Source organism: Mustela lutreola, chromosome 9, assembly GCF_030435805.1.
Source record: "Mustela lutreola isolate mMusLut2 chromosome 9, mMusLut2.pri, whole genome shotgun sequence".
Taxonomy (NCBI): Eukaryota; Metazoa; Chordata; class Mammalia; order Carnivora; family Mustelidae; genus Mustela; species Mustela lutreola.
Genome location: NC_081298.1, coordinates 52,589,397 through 52,610,369, shown reverse-complemented (window position 1 = coordinate 52,610,369; position 20,973 = coordinate 52,589,397). Strand labels below are relative to the sequence as shown.

General features: G+C 45.5%; 1 long non-coding RNA gene across 1 annotated transcript in view; it reads left to right on the top strand.

The window, feature by feature from the left end:
- Nucleotides 1-20,973, top strand: part of LOC131808276 (uncharacterized) — a 162,012-nt gene that overhangs the window by 106,499 nt on the left and 34,540 nt on the right. The window contains exon 2 of the long non-coding RNA XR_009344763.1: nucleotides 14,621-14,648. This is a non-coding gene — a long non-coding RNA (uncharacterized LOC131808276). The remainder of the gene's footprint in view (nucleotides 1-14,620; nucleotides 14,649-20,973) is intronic.

Here is a 20,973-nt window from a genome sequence, read left to right as displayed (position 1 = left end):
CTCTCTGCTCCTCCTCCCCTTCCCTGGCCCCTGTTCAGCTCCATCCCAACTGCAGGCAGAGCTGGAATAACATGCTCACTTGCTAGCTCAGCCACCCTCCAGAGAAGTCACTCTTCGGTGGCCACCTTCCTGAACCCCTGGTCCCTTCTCCACTTGTTCAGATATTGCTCTGAAGTGTGAGGAGGACAGAGCGGGGCTGCCACAGAATCAGGCCAGAGAAGAAACCAAACCATGTGTCCACACTGTCCCCCAGCACTGCTGCTCTGAGAGCTTTCGGAGTCCTCAACAGGGTTAGGATTTAGGGGCTTCTTCAGACCCGGGAGTGAAAACAACCATAGGTCAAAACATAAGCTATGGCCTCCATACAAAAATAATAATCACAAATGAAAACTATGTTAACGCTGAAGTCCCAAAGTCAAAGAATTGCCTTGAATCTGTCACTAGAAAGCACCCAAGGCCTCGCTCTCTGGGTTCTGGGTGCCCTGGGAATGGCTGGAGGCTCTGACACGCACGTGCCAAACGATGGGGGCTAGCCTGCCCACTGGCGGGGTGTCGGGGTTACCTATTGCAGCACTGTCCCCGGCCCAACCCCTGGCGGACAGGTTGCAGCGCGGCGTCTGGGGTGTTCCCGGTGCCCTGGGGTGCGCAGGAGGCTGGGCCCCGACATCCCCCGCCCCGCTAGTGCTTGTGGCTCGGGTTTTCTGCTCCAGGTGAGGGAGCGGCGCGGTGTCACTTTACCTGTGAGCAGAGGGTCCTCCGGAGAAGCCATGGGGCGGGGAGGTGCAGCAGGCGGCGGGAACAGGACAGCGCAGCCTCGGGGGCTAGGCTGGAGCGCGGGAGCGCATGGGCGGCGAGTCCGGTGTGTCCTGCAGTCCCCACAGGGGCCGCAGCGCAGCACCCTGGCGCTGCGCGCCCCTCCTCCGCCAGCCCCTCCACCTCCTCCCAGACTCTCCACTGCGTCCTCCATGAGCTCACTTCCCGCCTCGGGAATTAGCAAAGCCCCTTCACCGGGCTGCTCCCGCCCCGCCCCCGCTTTCGCCCCCCTCCCTCCTGAGTCCTCCGCGAGCTCACTTCCCGCTTTGGAAATTACCAAAGCCCCTTCTCTGCGCCGCCCCCGCCCCCCTCCCTCCTGAGGCCCAGGCCGTGCTGGGGTGCGGGGCGAAGCCCAGGCGGGCTGCGAGCATTGCCAGCGCCGGCTCTGGGCAGCCTCCTAGCCTGGCTCCCTGAGCATGTGTCCACGGGCAGCCTGGCTGCAAAAAGGTCATCAGTCCTAAAAGCCGGCTGCACACTTGGGTCAGTTTGCTGGCTTCCAGATTGCACCCAAAGCCAGGAACCAGCTTCCCCAGAACAGTCCTGGGCTGAGATGCCTGCCAGGGATCTGTCTGAGCAGTCTCCTCTTCTCCAGGCAGGGATGGCACTTAGACCTTGATGTTTGGGTTTTTTGTTTGTTTTTTTGGTCATTGGTTATTACATGACCTCCAGGGTAGGGAGTGAAAACAGGACGCCTGATATATAGGCATAAGGCCATTCTAGAAAAATATCTTGGGGTTCTCTGGGAAACGCGGCATTGGTCCTTGCACTATGGTTTAATAGAAAAGGGATTATGCACCAAGTTACTTAAATGAGCATAGGTTGAAATCGTTTACTGAGAGTAAATATTTTAAATAGTTATATTTTAACTAAATCTATCATCAATCATAAATCTATTACACGAAGCTTACAGGCAATTTAAATGCTGAGCACTCTCTTCAGAGTTTTAAATAATCCGTGTCTGTCTTGGCACATGAGAATGCAAAGATAGGAAATGGTTTGTAAAAGATCACATAATAGCTTTTACTAATTCTATTTATTTGACAGACAGAGATCACAAGTAGGCAGAGAGGCAGGCAGAGAGAAAGATGGGGAAGCAGGCTCCCCGCCAAGCAGAGAGCCTGATGAAGGGCTGGATCCCAGGACCCTGAGATCATGACCTGAGCCCAAGGCAGAGGCTTAATGCGGGGAGCCACCCAGGCGCCCCCACATGAAATACATTTCTGACTTAGAAACTTCAGATAGAATTTTTTTGTCCATAATGACAACCGAAGAAAATGTGTCATCCCTAAACCTAATCTTAACCCCTAACAAAGCTGAAACCTAAGCTGACCTTAAAGCCCAAACTAGAACCCTGAATCCCAAACCTGAAATGGAACCCAAAGCCTGTACCTGAGCCCTGGATCCAAGCCCTAAACCACGAACCCAAACCCTAAACCAGACCTCCAAGTCATGAACCCTGAACCCAAATCTCAGCATGAAGATAAACCCCAAATTTGACCTTGAACTTTATCCCCTAAGCCGAGTCTTAAAGCCTAAATCATAAACTTAAAGCCCTAAACTAATACTCTGTTCCCTTGTCCTTCACTCTAAATCCTCACCCTAACACTAAACCCAAAGCCTGATCTAGAATTCTGACTAAAACCTGAACCTGAACCCAAATTCAAACCCTTCACCACACTTTGCTTATGCACTTGCCATTGAGGGATATTTGCAGTTTCTACCTTTTGATTCTTGTGAACATTGTTTGGGTTGGGGGCTAGGGTTAGGGTCTTGGATTAGGGTAGGGTCCAGGCTTGAGACCAAGTTGAGGTCAGAGTGTGGGTCTGCATCAGGGCCATGTTCAGTGCCACTGTTTGGGTCAAGGACTGTTGTAATTCCACATTGATTCCAATTCATTGTTCCTTAAGTATTTGGGGGGAAGTTGGGGGGTATTGGGCTCCATGCAGCTTGAATTTCCGGAATGAAATGGCTTCAGCTGGACCCTGGGAGGGAGCAGGACCTTCCACTGAAGGGTGAGCTCCCACAGTCCTGCACTGCCTTCCCCCGCCTGCAGAGGGCGCCAGACCGCAGCTCCCGCCCTGAGCCCAGGCTGTGCAGCCACAGCTGGGACTGGAGCCCCGCCTCTTCAGGACCCACTGTGGAGACTTCTGGAGAATGTGGGGCGCCTCCCACCCTGACAGGACAAGCTGAGGAGGGTGTGGCTCTGCAGCCACACTGACCGGACCCGTTGTGGAGGATGCGCCCACACTGGCAGCAGTCCAACCTCCTAAGGACCAGATGCTGGAGGGGGTGAGGAGAAGCCGCCTGAGTGGACTGTCAAGGGGTTCGTGGTCTCAGGACCCCACAGAGGAAGGGCGCCCTATGTAGACACTGGGGCTTCCGTCGTTTTGTGTGAGGAGACGTGGCCTACTGCTGTGCTGTGCGCGGGGCTGTGGGGTCCCCCCTTTCTGGGCTCGGGTGCTCCTTGGTCCTCGTTTGTGTTTGTGTGCTCGCGGATTCGGTTCCTGGGGCTCCTCAGATGGTCTGCATTCAGGGAGCGTCCGCCTGCTTCGGTGCTTGTGCTCCCCCCACCTCAGCCCTGCGGGGTCCTTCCCGTGTCCACACCCACTCCAGGCTTGGAGTCCCGAAATTCAGGAGCCAGAGTGAGGACTCTGTAGACGGTTTTGGGGAGAGTAGGTATTTTCCCAGTGTGGGTTCTTCCCTGAGCACAGTGCCTCCCCATCTCCGTGTGTCCCCCTCCCTGTCTGTCGTCATTGTTGCAGGGCTGTCAGAGGACAGGTCTGTCACCTTCTTGGTTCAGGGGCCTCCCGGGTATCTTGCTGTCTTGGATGCAGGTGTAAATAAGATAGTTCTCCTTAGTCTCTTTCTGATGGTTCCTTCCGAGCACGTAGGAGTGCCACTAATTTGTGCATATTGATTTTGTTCCTTGCAAGTTCTTGAATTTATTAGTTCGATTTGCCTTAAACTCCATCTGCCAGTTATTTGACCAGCAGCATGGGTTTATTTGGGAAGAGCAGAGAATGGCAGTCTGGGCTGAGCAAGCTACGGTCCCATCACAGGCAAGTGCGAGAAACAGGAGAGGAACATTATTTCATGGAGGAGGAAGAAGTTGGGAAGGGTGCTTGAAGGAAAGTCCCCTGGAGAAAGGCAGGGTGATGGAGAATTCTCACCAGCTGAGCTGCAAAGCTCCTACAAAAAGTCAGGAGATGAACCTCCGGCTTCCCCTGTGGGGCCTGGAATTGGTGAGTCTCTCCTGTGGGGGATTGCAATGTGGGGTCTGTAATGGGCACTGAGCACCAGGCGCCCCCTTCCAGCCTCCCCTTCTGGCATCCCCAGTCCACTTTACTGGGGCTTCCCTTCCTGCTTTTGCACAATTCTAACCAGCTTGTTTTGGAACGTTGTGGAAAACTGAAATTTCAAATCCTCTGCTTCTACTGCACCTGAGAGATACAGGGGCCCATGATTTAATCCTCCCACGAGTCTCTTTCTGACATGTGTCCTCTCCATGTTGGGTAACCTGGATCTGGGAGGGCTTGGCCTTCATCCCAAAGTCTGATGTTCTCCCTGCTTCCGTGTCGTCGTGCTATCATGGATGTTTGGAAGAGTCATTTCCTCTGCGGTGATTTCAAAGTGCAGTCAGCTTGTTATAGCAGCACAAATACGTGCTGTCTCCACACTCAGATTCCCCAGCTGTCATTTCTTTACCACGTTTGCCACTTCCCATGGGATGCTTCAGTGTGTTTGATCCCACACCAGGACAATGTCCTGCAGAACCACCACATAACCTGAAATGAGGAGATCATTACAGAACCCATCCAAGGGTTAGTGTTAGGGACCAGGGACATGGCAGAACTGACCTGAAGACCCCATGGAGAGCTGTCTGGGTGGCTGAGTTGACAGTGTAGGTGAGGGTGAGTGTCTGGCTCTGGCTTTGTGTCCAGGAGTCAGCTCTGTGTGGGTGTGTCCTAAGCTGGGCATGCAGATTTCTGCTCCTCTGAATCCTTTCCGGAGTTCCAAATGGCACAGTTTCCTTCTGGGTGGCAGGCTGAGTCCTCTGGGATTGCCCAGGTGTCCCCAAATTGTAGGGCACCTACTGCAAGGCCTTTGGGGTCAGAATCCTGAGAACCAAACCAAAGGTTATGGTTAGGGCCCGCCACATGGCAGGCCCGATCTGCCAGCACTCTGTCCATCTTTCTGGGGGAGGGGACAGTCGAGGGATTTGTTCAGGGTGAGTGTCAAGCTCCAGGTTTGCATCCAGGGGCCTGCTGAATATGGGGGTGTCCAGAGGTAGGAATGCAGATTTCAGTTCCTCTGAATCCTTTCTGGAGTTCCAAATGGCATGGTTCCTTTCAGGGTGGCAGGGTGAGTCCTATGGTGTTCCTCACTGTCCCCAATCTCTGAGGCTTTGGAGCCAGGCCGTCGGGGACAGACCTCTCAGGACAGAATCTAGGCTTAAGAGTTTGTGCCTATGGGCATGGCTGCACTGATCTGAAAGCACTGTGGCGAGGATCACAGGGGTCTGAGTTGAGAGCATGGTTCATGACCAGTATCAAGGTCTGGGTTTGTGTCCAGGGGACCGCTGAATGTGGGGGTGGTCTCAGATATCCAAGACGATTTCCCCTACTCTGAATCCTTTCCAGTATTCCAAATAGCCGGTGGCAAGCTGAAATCTCTGGGATTTCTCAGGTCTTGCCCTTGCCCTTGCAAGGGCAAGATACTTTTTACAGTAAAAGAATTCACCAGATGAGCTGAACAGCAGAAAAGACACAGCTCAGGAGTAAATCAGTGAACAGGAATATCATGCCAAAATCTTCTTTGACAACACACTACAGAGAAAGGGAAGATAGGAGAGAAAGCTGAGATATAAAGGACAAACCCTCCAACTTTCCAACATCATTCCCTACTTGTTTATTTCCATTGCTGTCAGCTCCTACCCGGTCAAAAATAAGTCACCTGAGCCAGCCCTTTTTCTTCCTGAGTTTGGGGCACTGCAAAGCCCACCAGAGGGGCCAAGGGCACCCCTGTACCTGCTGAGCTGAGCCCATTTGTACCCCAACAGGGAGAAGGTACCAGCCTGGCCCTCTGGTGCTCCATGGTCTGTGGCAGTCCTTCCTTCTGGACCCTGCTTTGCTACTCTTCCTTCCCTAACCCTGGTCTCAAACTAGGGATTGCTCCTGGAGGAGGAACTCAGGGAGATGAGGCTCAGGAGGGCCTCCCTGCATGGAATCTCCATGTGAGGAGTGCACAGCCAACAGATTTTGCCCAGGGACTTGCAAAATGCAGAGAGGCAGATTTCTATTCTCTCTTTCTCTCTCTCTCTCTCTAGCCTCATACCAACTGGGAGTCTTAGAACTTTCTTCAGTGACTTCTAGGTGTAGCTTGGCCACTATTTCCACAGAAAGGCCACTTGAGCATGATCAAACACACGTATAAGCAATTACATTTAAAAAAAAACAATGAGCCAATGCACACAGACCTTTGGCAGCAGCACAGGACGCTCAAGGGACCAGAGTCCCTACCTTGGGCAATAGTGGTAGAGGCCGGGTTCTGCCACGCAGGTCCCTAGACCTTTGGCAGTTTCCATGATTGCAAATACAGACATGCAGAATCCTGAGGGACAACCTACTAACTGCAAAAGAGCAAAAATTCATCAGGATTCAGAGAGTGGAAATCCATTTTTACTGGAAAAGAAAGAAGTAGGCTTGCTGTGAATCCAGCAGGGAGGACAGGCATAGATAAAGGCTGGTGTATGGGTCACGGAAACGATTGTTTCTCAAGGGTCATGCTGTCTCTGTAAAATCTATGAGGACTGTCTCTTGGGGAACTCCTGCTTTCCTACCAGTGACACCCCCAGATTCTGCTTTGCTAGTCCCATGGATTCCTGGGGATACCCAGTTGATAAGCTATGCTGTCCTCATGACAACACTTGCTAATGGACTGAATGTGTGTGTCTTGTCCCAATTCAGATGTTGAAGCCCTGACCGTCAATGAGTGCCATCAGGAGGTATGGGCTTTGAGAGGTGATGATGTCATGAAATTGGAACACTTGTGCATGAGATAAAAGCACTTCTGAGAAAAGACCTGAGAGATTGTACTGCCAGCTGTCATCCATGCAAGGCTACAACAGAAATATGGGCATCTATAGATAATGAAGCAATCTCTTGATAGATATCAGATCTCCCAGGACCTTGCTTTTGGACTTCTCAGTCTCTAGAACTGCAAGGAATAGTACATGTTTTGCTGTTTCAGCCACCCAGTCTGTCATCATTTGTTGCAGCAACTTGAACTGAATAAGGGAGAGCCCAAGTCCTGGTTAATCCCTGCTTCTAATCATTTCCCCTCAGAAAGAGCTTCTAATCCAGAACTGACCTCTGCTTTCCATACACGTGCTTCAGACTCCTTCTTTGAGAGCCCAGACTTTGTAAAAGACTCCTCCCTCATGGCAACCAGCATTCTGTGACTCCTGAGGAATGTCCTCCCTGACTGTATTGAGTCAATCAATCTGATTTTGATTCTGGAGTCCCAGGATCAAGGACTGCATCAGGCTCCCAGCTTCATGGGGAGTCCGCTTCTCCCTCTGACCTTCTCCCCTCTCATGCTCTCTCTCTCTCACTCTCTCTCTCTCTCTCTCTCTCTCAAATAAATAAATAAAAATCTTTTAAAAATCTGATTATAACAGACCATAAGCTTGTTCTTGCTGGTCTTTGGAAGATTAGGCATTAGCCCTTCGGAGAAAGTTCTGAATGGCTGCTTCATGAAGGGGTGAACTGTGTCCCCAAGGTCTCTTTTTGCTGCCTTCTAATCACAGATGCTGAGACAAATCCTCCCGGGTGCTGGTTTTTCAAAGCACTTAATGCTTTGGCTTTGAAGTTCCTCACTTGACAGTTCTGCTTTAATCAGTTTGTGACAAAACAGCCAATTGGTGGTGGATGCAAAGTGCACTGATAAAGTTAATATCAGGGAACAATTTTTTGAGTGTCAAACATGTGCATGTGTGTGCACACACATATCCATGTGCTAAGCATTATGGTAAATATCTGACAAGAACTAAAACATCAAAATGTCAGGATACCCCATTAGCTGATATTTTTATTATTCCTACATCCTAAACTATGAAAAACAGGGTCCGAGAATCAGAAGTGGCAATAAGAGTCAAGATTTGAGGCAGTTCGAATTCACAGCCAGCCTTGATCAATAGGCATGTACACCTGTGTCTAGTTTCAGCTCTGTGTAACCTTGCCATAATCTTGGATAAGCCATTCATCTCTCAAGTTCAGGTTCTTGGTCCAAAGAGGGAAGGGGCACAGGTTGAGTACCTCCAGTGGGACTTCCTGGCAGGCTTGTTCATCCAAGCATTCCTGTTTCAGTTTGAGTAATTGAATCCAGTCTTTGTTTTACCGAAGGCCAAGCTTGTCCAATGTGTCCATGCCACCAGCCAACAGCATTTGTCCATGCCATGTAACAACTGACCAACATTCATAAGAATGGGGGTAGGAAAAGATGTCCACAGGTGTTGACAGATGTTCTGCATGGACGGACAGGAGCTGGGGCCATCACCTGCTGTTTCTAGTGGCCTTCTCTGTCGAGTTAAAACAAATGGAAATTATTTGCAACGGCAGGAATGAAAGTAGAGGGTATTATGCCAAGCGAAATAAGTCAGTCAGAGAAAGACAATTATCATATGATCTCACTCATATGTGGAGGTTAAGAAACAAAACAGAATCATAGGGGAGTAAAGGAAAAAAATAAAACAAGATGAAGTCAAAGAGGGAGACAACCAGAAGAGACTTAAAAAAAAAAGATTTTTATTTACTTATTTGACAAACAGAGATCACAAGTAGGCAGAGAGGCAGGAAGAGAGAGAGAGGAGGATGCAGACTCCCCAAGGAGCAGAGAGCCTGATGTGGGGCTCGATCCCAGGACCCTGAGATCATAACCTGAGTTGAAGGCAGAGGCTTTAAACCACTGAGCCAGCCAGGTACCCCTCAGAAGAGACTCTTAATCACAGTAAACAAACTGAGGCTTCTTGGAAGGGAGGGGGATGGGTGGATGGGGTAACTGGGTGATGGACATTAAGGAAGGCATGTGATACAGTGAGCACTGGGTGTTATAAAAGACTGATGAATCACTAACCTGTATGTCTGAAACTAGTATTATATGTTAAGTAATTGTATTTAGATTAAAATTTTCTTTAAAAATAATTTTAAAATAAAATAAATAACAATTAAATAATGATCAGAGTTATCCAGCAGGGAGTATCAGATCTAGATGTCAGTTAAATTTAAGGGGCTTGCCGAAGTTTAGGAGAGTCACGCTAGGTCATTTTCCTGTGTGGGGAAGTCTTCAGGGGCAGTTCCAAAGACAAAGAATATTAATATTTCTCCTTCCCCCATTCCTCCTAGAGCCAAAGATGTTTCCTCCACTCACCCACTGGCCCTGTATGTAGGTGTTGCTTTCTCTCTACCAATCAAAAAATCAGTGAGTAACTAGAACTTCACCTTTTCCAGTATCCCCCTACCCCCGACATTTTGTCTTTAATGGCCATGGGCAACAGGGACAAAGACATTTTTTAAAAACTTACAGAGATCTATTATGCTCTACTACCTTGGCCCACATGGGCCACTGCAAAGGGATTCTGTGAACCATGTACTCAGATGAATGGTCATTATCTTCAAAAAGGCAGGGGCAGTGATAGACACAAGAATCAAAAAAGCAAGAGTTAATTGACCATCAGAATAATGGAGTACCAACACTTTTTTGTCCTTGGCTTGAATCCTCAAGGTCCAGTGTCTCTACAGAATTTTCATTTTGGTCTCATCTGACTCACTTGTCCACCCCTGGGCCAGTTGGCAGTTATACTGAGAACTGGAAATTTTCCTTAGAAGAGAGAAAGAGTATTTGTCAGGTAAACCAAGGAAATGTCCATTATAGGAAGTTAGGCCTTTTGTCGTGGTACTCCATTAGCACCCTCCTGACTGTTAAAGAAAAAAAAAATTGTGACACCCATTAAAGACAGTAAGGAAGATTTTATTCAAGGGATGCTACTACGATGGGATTTTATTTTATAGTATGGGAGAGAAATCTGGCTCAGCTCAGACAAATGGAGATTTACAGCTCAAGAGCATGGTGGGGGTCACTGAATGTAAAATTAAGATGGAACATCAAGGGTAAGGATGAAGGGATTCTGGCTAAACCATCTAGACAGTAATATTGTTGAAGGAAGGCTAGGGTCATAAACTATTGAGATCAGGGGATAAGGAATTTTTTAAAAGACTTATTAATACATTTTAGAGAGAGGGAGCAGGGGTAGGGGTAGAGGGAGAGGGAAAGAGAATTTTTAATCAGACTCTTCACTGAGCATAGAGCCTGAGGTGAGGCTTAATCTCAGGACCGTGAGATCATGACCAGAGCAGAAACCAAGAGTCAAACGTTCAACCAGCTGCACCAACCAGGTGCCCTGGGAATAAGGGATTTGATCAGATATTAAGGGTTATAGATACTGAAGCACCTGGGTGGCTTAGTTGGTTCAATCTCTGGCTTTGGCTTAGGTCATGATCTGATCCCAGGATCAAGCCTGGCATTGGGCTTGCTGCTCAGTGGGGAGTCTGGTTCTCTCTCTCCCTCTGCTATTACCCCTGCTCAGGCTCTCTCTCTGTCAAAATAAATAGATCTTTAAAAAAAAAAAAAGTGTGGTAAGATACCAGAGGTGAGAGATAAGGAATTTGATCAGATATCAAGAGTAAGATAGGAGATTGCTGAAAAATTGACTAAGCAGATTTCTTGCTAAAACTGGGCTAAGTGGGTGGAGCCTGAGGTCAAGGCTGGACAGAAAGAGGACTCAGAGGAACTTGACTCCAGTCTGGTCAAGGAGAAAATCTTCATCATCCATGACCATTGTATTTTCTGCAGTCACACATTTTACTAATGTTTTAACAGACATTCAGTGAACGAGAAACATGAACACAGCAGCAATAATATAACAAATGTAAGCGCTCTAGCAGAGACAAAGGCTGTATAGGAATCCACCTCATCAGATTTAGAATATGCATGACTCCATGACTGAATTACTACCACTTCTTGACTGTTGAGATTAAGATGTAGTACATTGGATCAGAGGGAAGGGAGGGAAATCTGAATGGGAGTCATCAGAAAGGGAGACAAACCATGAGGCACCTTTAAGTATAGGAAACAAACTGAGAGTTTCTGGGGGGGGAGGGAAGTGGGAGACATGGAGTAACTGGGTGATAGGCATTAAGGAGGACACGTGATGTGATGAGCACCAAGGATTATCCACAACTAATGAGTTACTAAATTCTCTGAAACCAATGATGTACTATCTAATGGCTAATTGAATTTAAATATCTAAAAAAGACACTAAAAAAAAGATGTAGCATAACTCACAATATCCTTTGAGTTGAAGAATGTGCTGATTTTCCATACCTCTGCTGTCCAAGTCCCATGGCTAGTAGCCACATGTGGCTAATGACCACTTAAAAGGTGGCCAGTTCAAATGGAGAAATGCTGTAAAAGCAGAATAAACACTGGCTTTCAAAGACATATTGTAACCAAAGGTCAGAGAGTATTGCCACCCTCACATCACAAACATCGCTTGACTTCTACAGCTAATGAAAGTGGGACCCAAGATGGGAGAGGTCAACCTGAAAGTCCATGATGTCAGAAAGAACATGGGGAAGAAAGAGTCACAATCCTGGAGTGGATGGGCTGAGGACTATCAGAATGCCTTTTTTTTTTTTTTTTTTTTTTTTTTTTTTTTTTTTTTTTTTGGTGATTCTGTCTGTATACGGACAAGGAGAATTCACTGGAGATGACAGCTGTATGCCTCACATTTTCAAGGGAAAATTATGAAAACGCATATATACCCACAGCCATAGTTTAATTATGTTTGAAATGTATTCAGAACTACTCCAGTCAGTAAATTGCATATTTTCACATTTAGCTTCTCAATTTTCTCTTCGGCAACTCCCATTCTTGAAACCCCAACAAAAATCCCATCTCTTGCCTAAGGACCATAAACTACCTCACTATCAAAGGCTACAGTTCATTCATTCATTTGATTCAATCAAAGCAACCTAATCTTGAGTGATGTCTAAGGCGCTCTTCTAGGGACTGGTGACACGGTGAACAAAATAGGTAAAGATCTCACTTTCATGGAGCCTATCTGGTATTTAGGGGAAAATCTTTCCTTATCAACATGAATAGACTTATTATGGATGTTGCTTAGAATTTCAGTTTTTTTTTTTTTTCTTGACAGTATCTCAGGTGATCATCTTTGAGGTGGTTCTCCTGAAAAATACCTTTGGGGTGTACTGACTCGACTTTCTGAGTCAGACACTTTCCTAAAGACAGGGGTCACAGGAAAAGTGACAACGGTCACTCTTGCAGTAAGAACAGGGATCACAATACTTGAAACAGAGATATGCTGCTCAGCTGTCAGAAATTCCACAAGGCTCCAAATGTGTGTGGCCAACTAATGGAACCTGTAACTCAGAGGTTATCATCCTGAGAGCAATGGGAAATCCCTCTAGTTAAGGACTCTCCTTGACGGAAGCTTGACAATGGCCTTGATTTATTTACTATGATGTTTAGGTAATTATACACATTAAGAAAAGTGCACAAGGCACTTCCATTTCCCTGATACCATCAAAGATATTGTTGTTTTATTAAAATGTTACATCTAGAGCTGTAACGTATAGAGTAGTTAAGTCAATCAGTATTGGCACAGGTGAGACTATTGTAACAGCCGTACTTCCATAAAAAAGAAAAATTTTTTGTGGTTTCTGATCTAGGAATCAGACAGTGAATAATTCTATATCAGTGTCCAGTTACCGGGCTAAACATGTAATCTATTTATATTTCTAAGGGTAAGCTGAATTGTGATCACTGAGCCAGCTGTGTTCTAGTAACTACTCATTTACACAACATAACAGATATAAGAAGGTAAAAGGCTTCTAAGAAGACTGGTTATTTATATTTTGAACCACATTTTGGCAGGTATAACTTGCAACTTGTGCTTAGTGGTAAGATTTCTGATATTTACTTTCTCCTTCCTTTGGCAAGTCAAGTTAGTTAAAAAGTAATTAGAGTTGAGTCCATTGTTTTTCTTAAATGTTTACAGAGATATAGAACTCTCAAGTTTCTTTACTAGACAGAATTAGATCACATTAGTGATAAAAATCAGAATGATTTGCATTGCTAAATCGAGAACTTCCTGTCAGTTTGGAGAAAGCTCATTTTTATCGAAGCAATACAGAGGTCCTTTTTTTTTTTTTTTAATTTTACAAGGTAATGTCAGTGAACACATCCAACTTGACGAATACGTCTCTAAATTGTCAATCCAGGCAAAGCTTTTACTGCCTACAGTTTGGAGCTTACGTGGTGACGTTTTTAAAATGCTTTCAGTCCCTCAATGAGGCTCTTAGAAGGTAGCCAGGGCTTACTACGTGCCAGGCACTGTGTCAGGTGTTGGAGCTAAAGGGAAGGAGAGCTTGGAGGCTGGCTGGGGAGGGACATCCATGACACAACCACAGCTAGAAATGGAGGCCAGTGCTAGAAAAGAGAGAGCAGGCTGCATGGAGATTGCGTACCATGGGGCTTGTGAGCTCACGAATAAGTGGGAGTAACTGGAGTGGGGAGATGGGGGAGAGGAAGAGGGTCTTCCCATCAATGGGAATCACCTGTGCTTAGAGGCAGGAACCATGAGGGGTCTCCACAGGAAGAGGGAGGCAGTGTGGTTGAAGGGCAGAGAGATGGGGCAGAACAGGCATCAGTCGGTTGGAGGGGTATGAAGAGACTGATGGGAGGATTATGGGTGCCTTTGGAGGACTGAGAATTTGTTAGAAGATCAGTGCAGATTTCTATGGAGACAAATGCCAGGAACTGATAGGTCTTTGAAAGGTCACTCTGGCTGCCTTTTGGCAAAGGGGTTGGTAAAAGGCACTTGCAGGTGTGAACACACCAGGTGGGAGGTGAGTACAGGAAATCAGGTGAGGGAGCATGGGAACTTGGTCCCGGGATATATAAGGGAGAATAGCCTTTAAGGAGTTCCACAAATTGGCACCAGCTGTGGCTTCATTACAGAGCTGGAAGGGGGAGGTGGGTGTGTCCTGGAGGTTACAGAAATTACATGAGAAAGGGACGTCTTTTTAGATCTTTTTTTCAACTAGAGGAACTCTCACCTTATTGATAGAATTCCAGAGTGGGAACCGATGGACATGAGGACATCTTTGAAATGTCTGAATATGTTCTTTGACATCTTTGTAAGTGACGAGGAGACCTTGACCTTAGGAGGGCTCGGCCCTCTTTGTAGCCAAAAAGATTTCACCTACAGATTTGTGTTCTCCCTTTTAAAGTCAAGGAGACAGTCCTTCCAAAGGACACCTCCTATCATTTTACCCTCTCATCATACCTCACGTGCTGGAATCTCCAAGACCCTCTGTTCCAGGTTGTGAGTATCCACTTTGGCCGGGCTGGTCTTGCCACCACAGGAAATCTAGAGCCTGTAGTGCTATGAATAACATCATCTAAGACTGTGTTTGCTGCCCTCATGGCCTGTTCCCACCATGACTCACTGAAGCTTTTTACACATTGTATCCATTAAGCTATAGTTCCCAAAGGTCATCTTCTCTAGTGCCATTAATTTTTAGGGGGCCAGGCAAACCTTAAACTTGTCCCCCTTAATTGGATCCCTGTGCCCCCACAATCTCTTTGAATGCCTTTCACCATGATCCTTGAATGTGGTCTGAGACCACTGCTGGTACCTAACACTTCTTAGCACCTTGTCTGTTAGGTTCTTGAAAGAGGAGGTGGCTATGGAGGTGAGTGGGGATGGGAGTGGGAGGATTTCTCCCTTCACTTCCCTTTTTGTTTTTTCAAATAATGGGTTTTGAGGGGGAGGGAAAGGTTAACCAGACCATTTATTTTGCATCTCCCATCCATAAAATGTTTACCACTCCCCACCGGAAGAATTTAGATCTTTCGTTTGAATCTCCAGGAAAATCTCCCAAACCCAGACCACCACCATGTGGATTCAGCCATCTTCTGATTCACCTCCAGATTGTCTCCTCCTAACTGCTCAAGCCACAGGTTAAGGGCGAAATGTTCAATGCCCAAGCAATTAAGTGGGGAACACGTTTATCTAAGCAATTGCATGCAGCTCTGTATCTGCATACAGGGGGTCTCTCCCAAGCCTTTCCAACCTCAGCAAAACAAGACAAAGCCCCAGCGATCTGGGGTATATATCATTCATTCATTCCTGGGTTCAACACTCATGGCGGATCCCCACCAAGACCCTGGGAGAGCAAGGACTGGAGAAATCCTGGAAGCTGAAGTCTGAGGAGGATTTCAAATTCAAGTCAGACATGAAAGAAACATCTGGACTCCGTGCTCAGGTACATGCAGTATTCTGAACTGAGGCTAGAACCAGAGACCATTCTAATGAAAGGCCTCTACAGGTGGGCTCTCAAAGGTGGGCTCCGACTCAGTTTCCTGTATATTCATTCATGATATAGATCTTCGGGTCAACATGCAGAAGAAAACCATTTAATAAAACTGACAATGAGGAGGGGCGCCTGGGTGGCTCAGCGGTTTGGGCTGCTGCCTTCGGCTCGGGTCATGATCTCAGGGTCCTGGGATCGAGCCCCGCATCGGGCTCTCTGCTCCGCAGGAAGCCTGCTTCCTTCTCTCTCTCTCTCTCTCTGCCTGCCTCTCTGCCTACTTGTGATCTCCTTCTGTCAAATAAATAAATAAAATCTCTTAAAAAATAAAAAATAAAAAAAATAAAAAAAAAAAAAACTGACAATGAGGAGAGGAAAGGGAAGCCAGAAGGCTTGTGAATGGGGAGAGCCAGGGCAGAAAACCAAGAATCCCTCCCTGCCCTCCTTGCTGCCAGGGAGGTCTGAGGGACTATTTTCCACCTGGGATCCCAAGATCAGAACAAAAGCAGCGGGGCCACGCCTGGGGAGGGAATGGGGTCCTCAGCAGGTGCGCGTAGGGGTGTCGTATGATGGGGGCTAGTGCGCCCATTGGTGAGGGGCACCTCACAAGGCACTGACCCCAGCCCGACCCCATGCAGACTCGGGTTCGGCCCAGCGTCTGGGGTGGTCACGGTGCCCTGGGGTTCCTGGGAGGCTGGGCCTCGACAACCCCCCTACCCGCCCCTAGGTCGAGTCCCCTGCTTTCTGCTCCAGGTGAGGGCACAGCGCGGTGTCACTTTACCTGTGCTCCGAGGGTAGTCCAGAGAAGCCTTGGGGCGGGGAGGGGCAGCAGGCAGCAGGAGCAGGACAGCATGGCCTCACGCATGAGCACAGGAGTGGCGAGTCCGGTGGGTCCTGCCGTCCCGACTGGGCCGCAGCACAGCACCCTGGCGCTGCGTGCCCCTCCTCAGCCAGCCCCTCCACCTCCTCCCAGACTCTCCACCACATCCTCTGTGAGCTCACTTCCTGCCTTGTCAACTAGCAAAGCCCCTGCTTCAGGCGGCCGCTGACCCGCCCCGGACCCCCTCCCTCCTGAGTCCTCCGCGAGCTCACTTCCCGCTTTGGAAATTAGCAAAGCCCCTTCTCTGCACCGCCCCTGCCCGCCTGCCTCCTGAGGCCCTGGCCCTGGCTGGGATGCGGGGCGAAGCTCTGGCGGGCTGCCAGCATTGCCAGCGCCTGCGCTGGGCAGCCCCTAGCCTGGCTCCCTGAGTGGGTGTCCTCGCCCGGCCTGGCTGGGAAAAGATCATCAGTCCTAAACGCCAGCTGCACTCTTGGGTCAGTTTGCTGGCTTCCAGATTGTGCCCAAAGCCAGGAACCAGCTTCCCCAGCACAGGCCTGGGCTGAGATGCCTGCCCGGGATCTGTCTGAGCAGTCTCCTCTTCTCCAGGCAGGGATGGCACTTCGACCTTGATGTTTGGGTTTTTTGTTTGTTCTTTTGGTCATTGGTCATTACATGACCTCCAGGGTAGGTGCTCCACAAAGGGAGTGAAAACAGGACGCCTGATATATAGGCATAGGGCCATTCTAGAAAAATATCTTGAGGTTCTCTCAGAAACGCGGCATTGGTCCTTGCACTATGGTTTAATAGAAAAGGGATTATGCACCAAGTTACTTAAATGAGCATAGGTTGAAATAGTTTACTGAGAGTAAATATTTTAAATAGTTATATTTTAACTACATCTATCATCAATCATAAGTCTATTACACGAAGGTTACAGGCAATTTAAATGCAAGAGCACTCTCTTCAGGGTTTTAAATAATCCGTGTCTGTCTTGGCACATGAGAATGCAAAGATAGAAAATGGTTTGTAAAAGATCATATAATAGCTTTTACTAATACGGTATCAGCAATTTATCATAAAGGAGCGGCCTCCAGCTAAAAACTCAGCTTTGAAAAATGCAGAAAACCAGCAGACGTTTCCATACCCTCTTGGTGACCAGAGGCATGCTTTGTGCCCCTCATCATCTCTTTCGTGGTTCTGAGGCCCATGGCGCACAGTAGTTTAGTGTCTTATTCTCTGGAATAGGCCCTTGAAAAAATACCAGGCCCAGAGAAGAAGGTCCTGCTAGGTGTCTAAAGAAAGTACAACCTTTTAGATGAAGCTTTCTGGGGAATTTGTTAGTGGTTTGGTCTGCTTCTGATAGGAAGGGAAATTATTTTTAAAGATTTTAATTCTTTATTTATTTGACAGACAGAGATCACAAGTAGGCAGAGAGCAGGAAGAGAGAGAGAGAGAGAGAGGTGGAAGCAGGCTCCCCACTGAGCAGAGAGCCAGACATGGGCCTCAATGCCAGGACCCTAGGATCATGACATGAGCCAAAAGCAGAGGCTTTAACTCACTGAGCCACTGCAGTGCCCCAGGAAGGGAAATGTTTTAAAGAGAATTTTCTCTTTGAATCTATTTTGAGGGTTGGTTTGTGGTTCTTTCTGACTTCTCATGAAGATGGAAATATTTCTGAGGTTGGTTGTCAGAAACCGCATATCAAATCGAGCTATCTTGTTAGCAATAAATAAGTAAATAAATAAAGTAGGTATGAAATGGTTATTTATATGATTGTTTCTTTAAGGCTTATGTATGTTGTCCATTATATGCTATAAAATATTTTGAAAGTAAATTTAAAGTATGTTTTACGTAGTTTATTTTTTGGAAAAAATTATTGAAATGACTTATGAAATTCAGTATTCTCTCAACATTAATTTATTCTGAAATTTACCAATTGTCTATTGAACCTATTATATGGCAGATATTTCTTCAGACTACACTGGTAAATGAAATACTTGGCTTTGTAGAACTTTTATTTTCATGGGTGAGACAATTAAAAGCTATAAACCTTAATAAAAATTGCATAGTGCATTCAAAAATGATGAGTACAATGGGGAAAAAGAAAAATTCGATCAGGGTGAGAAAAATCAAGGTTGCTAGGCAGGGGATGGGGAGTTAAAATTTTTAATAGGAAGATCAGGGCAGTTACAATGAAGCTGAGAATTGAACAAAGGTATGGAAAGGTGATGAATTTGCCCAGAACTATCAGCAATAAGGTCACTCCAGACAAAGGAATTGGCTATCTTGAAGGCCATAAGGTTGGATCATGCCTGGCATATCTGAGGAATAGCAAGGAGGCCACTGTGAGTGACTGAAGAGTAGCAGGGAAAGAGGTCACAGAGGTTAAATGAGTGGCTAGATCATGTAAAAGCTTAGCAGTCATTGTAAAACTCTGGCTTTTATGTTTGGAAACTTACTGTGTGATAGAATTTCTGCTAATAACGGAGAGTTCAAATGTCCATAAAATTTCAAGGATTCTTGTGCTAGTAACACAGAATAAAGAAAAAGAGTTCATATTTTCACATGGTGTAACAAATGCTCGGAGATCCAAGTGTAGGACGCTATGGGAGCACAGAAGAAGGCACTAACATCACACCAATATATTTGATGACTGTGACTATATATAAATTTGTATTTTCTAGATTTTTTATAGTCATGGAATCACACAGTATATACTATTCATTGCCTGGCTTTTCTTTTCTCAGCATCATTACTTTGAGAATCGCCAATTGTAAATAGTTCATTTTGATGTTGAATAGTAATCTCTTTAATGAATAGATCATAATTTGTCTTTGCTCTATGGATGACATTGATGAACATTTCCAATGTTTTCAATTCTTAAAAATAAAGCTGCTATGAAATTCATATACAAGTCCTTGTATGAACATAGGGTTTGTTTCTCTTGGTTAAATGCCTAGAAGTAAAATGGCTATTTGTGTAACTGCAACATATTTTGCATTTAAAAAAATTTTCAAACTATTTTCCAAAGTGGTTGTATCATGATATATGCCAACAACAATTTAGATTTTTTGTTGCTTCTCAATCTACCTCAGACCACGGACAATTAGCCTTTATAATTTTAGCCATTATAATAGATATGTAAGCATGTCTCATTATGATTTTAATTTGTATTTCTTTAATGTCTAAATGTTGAGAAATTTGTCATGTGCTTATAAGCCATCCTTATCCTTTTGGTGACATGTCTCTTCCATTATTTCCTTCACATGTAAAATTGGATACTCTGTTTGGTTATTAGTAAAGTTTTTTATTTTTATTCATTTTTTAATAATCAGAGTAGATGTCCATTATCAGATATATAATTTACAAATCCCTTCTCCATATTTACGGTTTCTCAATGGAGCTTTGATAGCTGTGTCTTTCAAGAAATATGCTACTTCTTTCCTGGTACACGGAGGTATGACTAGAACATTATCAATGTTGACCTTTGCAAAGAAAATCATGGCTTAAGATATAGGTAGTCTGCATTTGTTGGGAGTGTTCACCATCCTGGCCTCTAACTCATCTCTCACTGCCCACACATTCAGATATAGGGGAATATTGATTGACAAAATATTAATTGCCAAATAATACTAGTTGGAGAATAAGAAATGCAGGCACATGATTATATAATATTACTTAAATAAAATATGTTTTTATAAGTGCTATTGGAAATAAATTCCTCAATACTTTAATCACACAGAATGATGGAATCCTAGATTTTTTTCCTTGTATTTACTAAGAAAATGATCATGCCTCAAGTATATTAAAATGGAATAGGGAAAATTAAAAATTGTTTTAAGTTGATTTCCACGTGCTGTGCATATGTGAGAGAGAAAGTGAGAGAGAAAGAGAGAAAAAGAGAAAGGGAAAGACAGAGACGTGGCTGCAGTGAATTGATGAGTTGCAGGATAGATTTTAAGGTTTTGTCTTTTGCTTTCTACATTTCCTTTTCCTTAGGTTCAAGAGAACAATCAGTAATATCTCAGATGCCTGCTGGTAACATCAGCAGAAAGAGTTAGATGTTCCCAGAAAATTAAAGATGAGATATAGTTTTCCTGACATAAGAAAAGTCATTTTTTGTCCCCAGCTATTTTGTCCTTACCTGTACTTGCCCAAGCACACTTCTTCCAAAACTCCCTGGGAGGTTCTTACAAAGAAATGCAAAAACCTCACTAGTTAAGAATTTTGAGGGAAAAAGGCAATGGGAAAACTAACAGTCACTACCAGACCAGGAAATAGCCTAAGCTATTGAGACAATAAATCAGTGGTAAAACTCCTAGTGAAATATCAAAAGTAATCAAGGCCTTGCATTCCTTGTCCCAGAAAATGAGCCCAAGACCCCATCTAGTTTATATCTGCTCTTGAAGCCTGCAGAGTCCCTTTCCCTTGTCCAACAGTTATCTATGCTTTATTCTAACGTTGAAGTTTCTGCCCTCGGTGGAATACAAGCTTCATTCAGGTGAACATGCTATACATATTTCACAAATACATATGTGGATGTGCATGCATCCACGGAATAATAAAACTCTCCCTTCTGAGTATTCATCTTAAATACTAAATAATAATCTCTCTCCTGTTCAAACAGTCAAGGCTTTGGAACTTATTTCCTGTGATATCCTTGTATGTTGTAAACAAAGATTCCTTTGTTTGACAACTCCACCTGTTTCTGTGATTCACCAAAGACTGACCTCAGTTAGTTCTGTTACTGTAATGGCTTTCACTACTCTGATTCTACCTCTGCAAGTCTCCAAATTTAACTATTTTTTTCTCCCAATTCCGCATGTTCTTGGCTTTAAACTGCAACTCTGAAGAGATGCTTTGCTTGTTTTAAAAAAAAAATCAAGA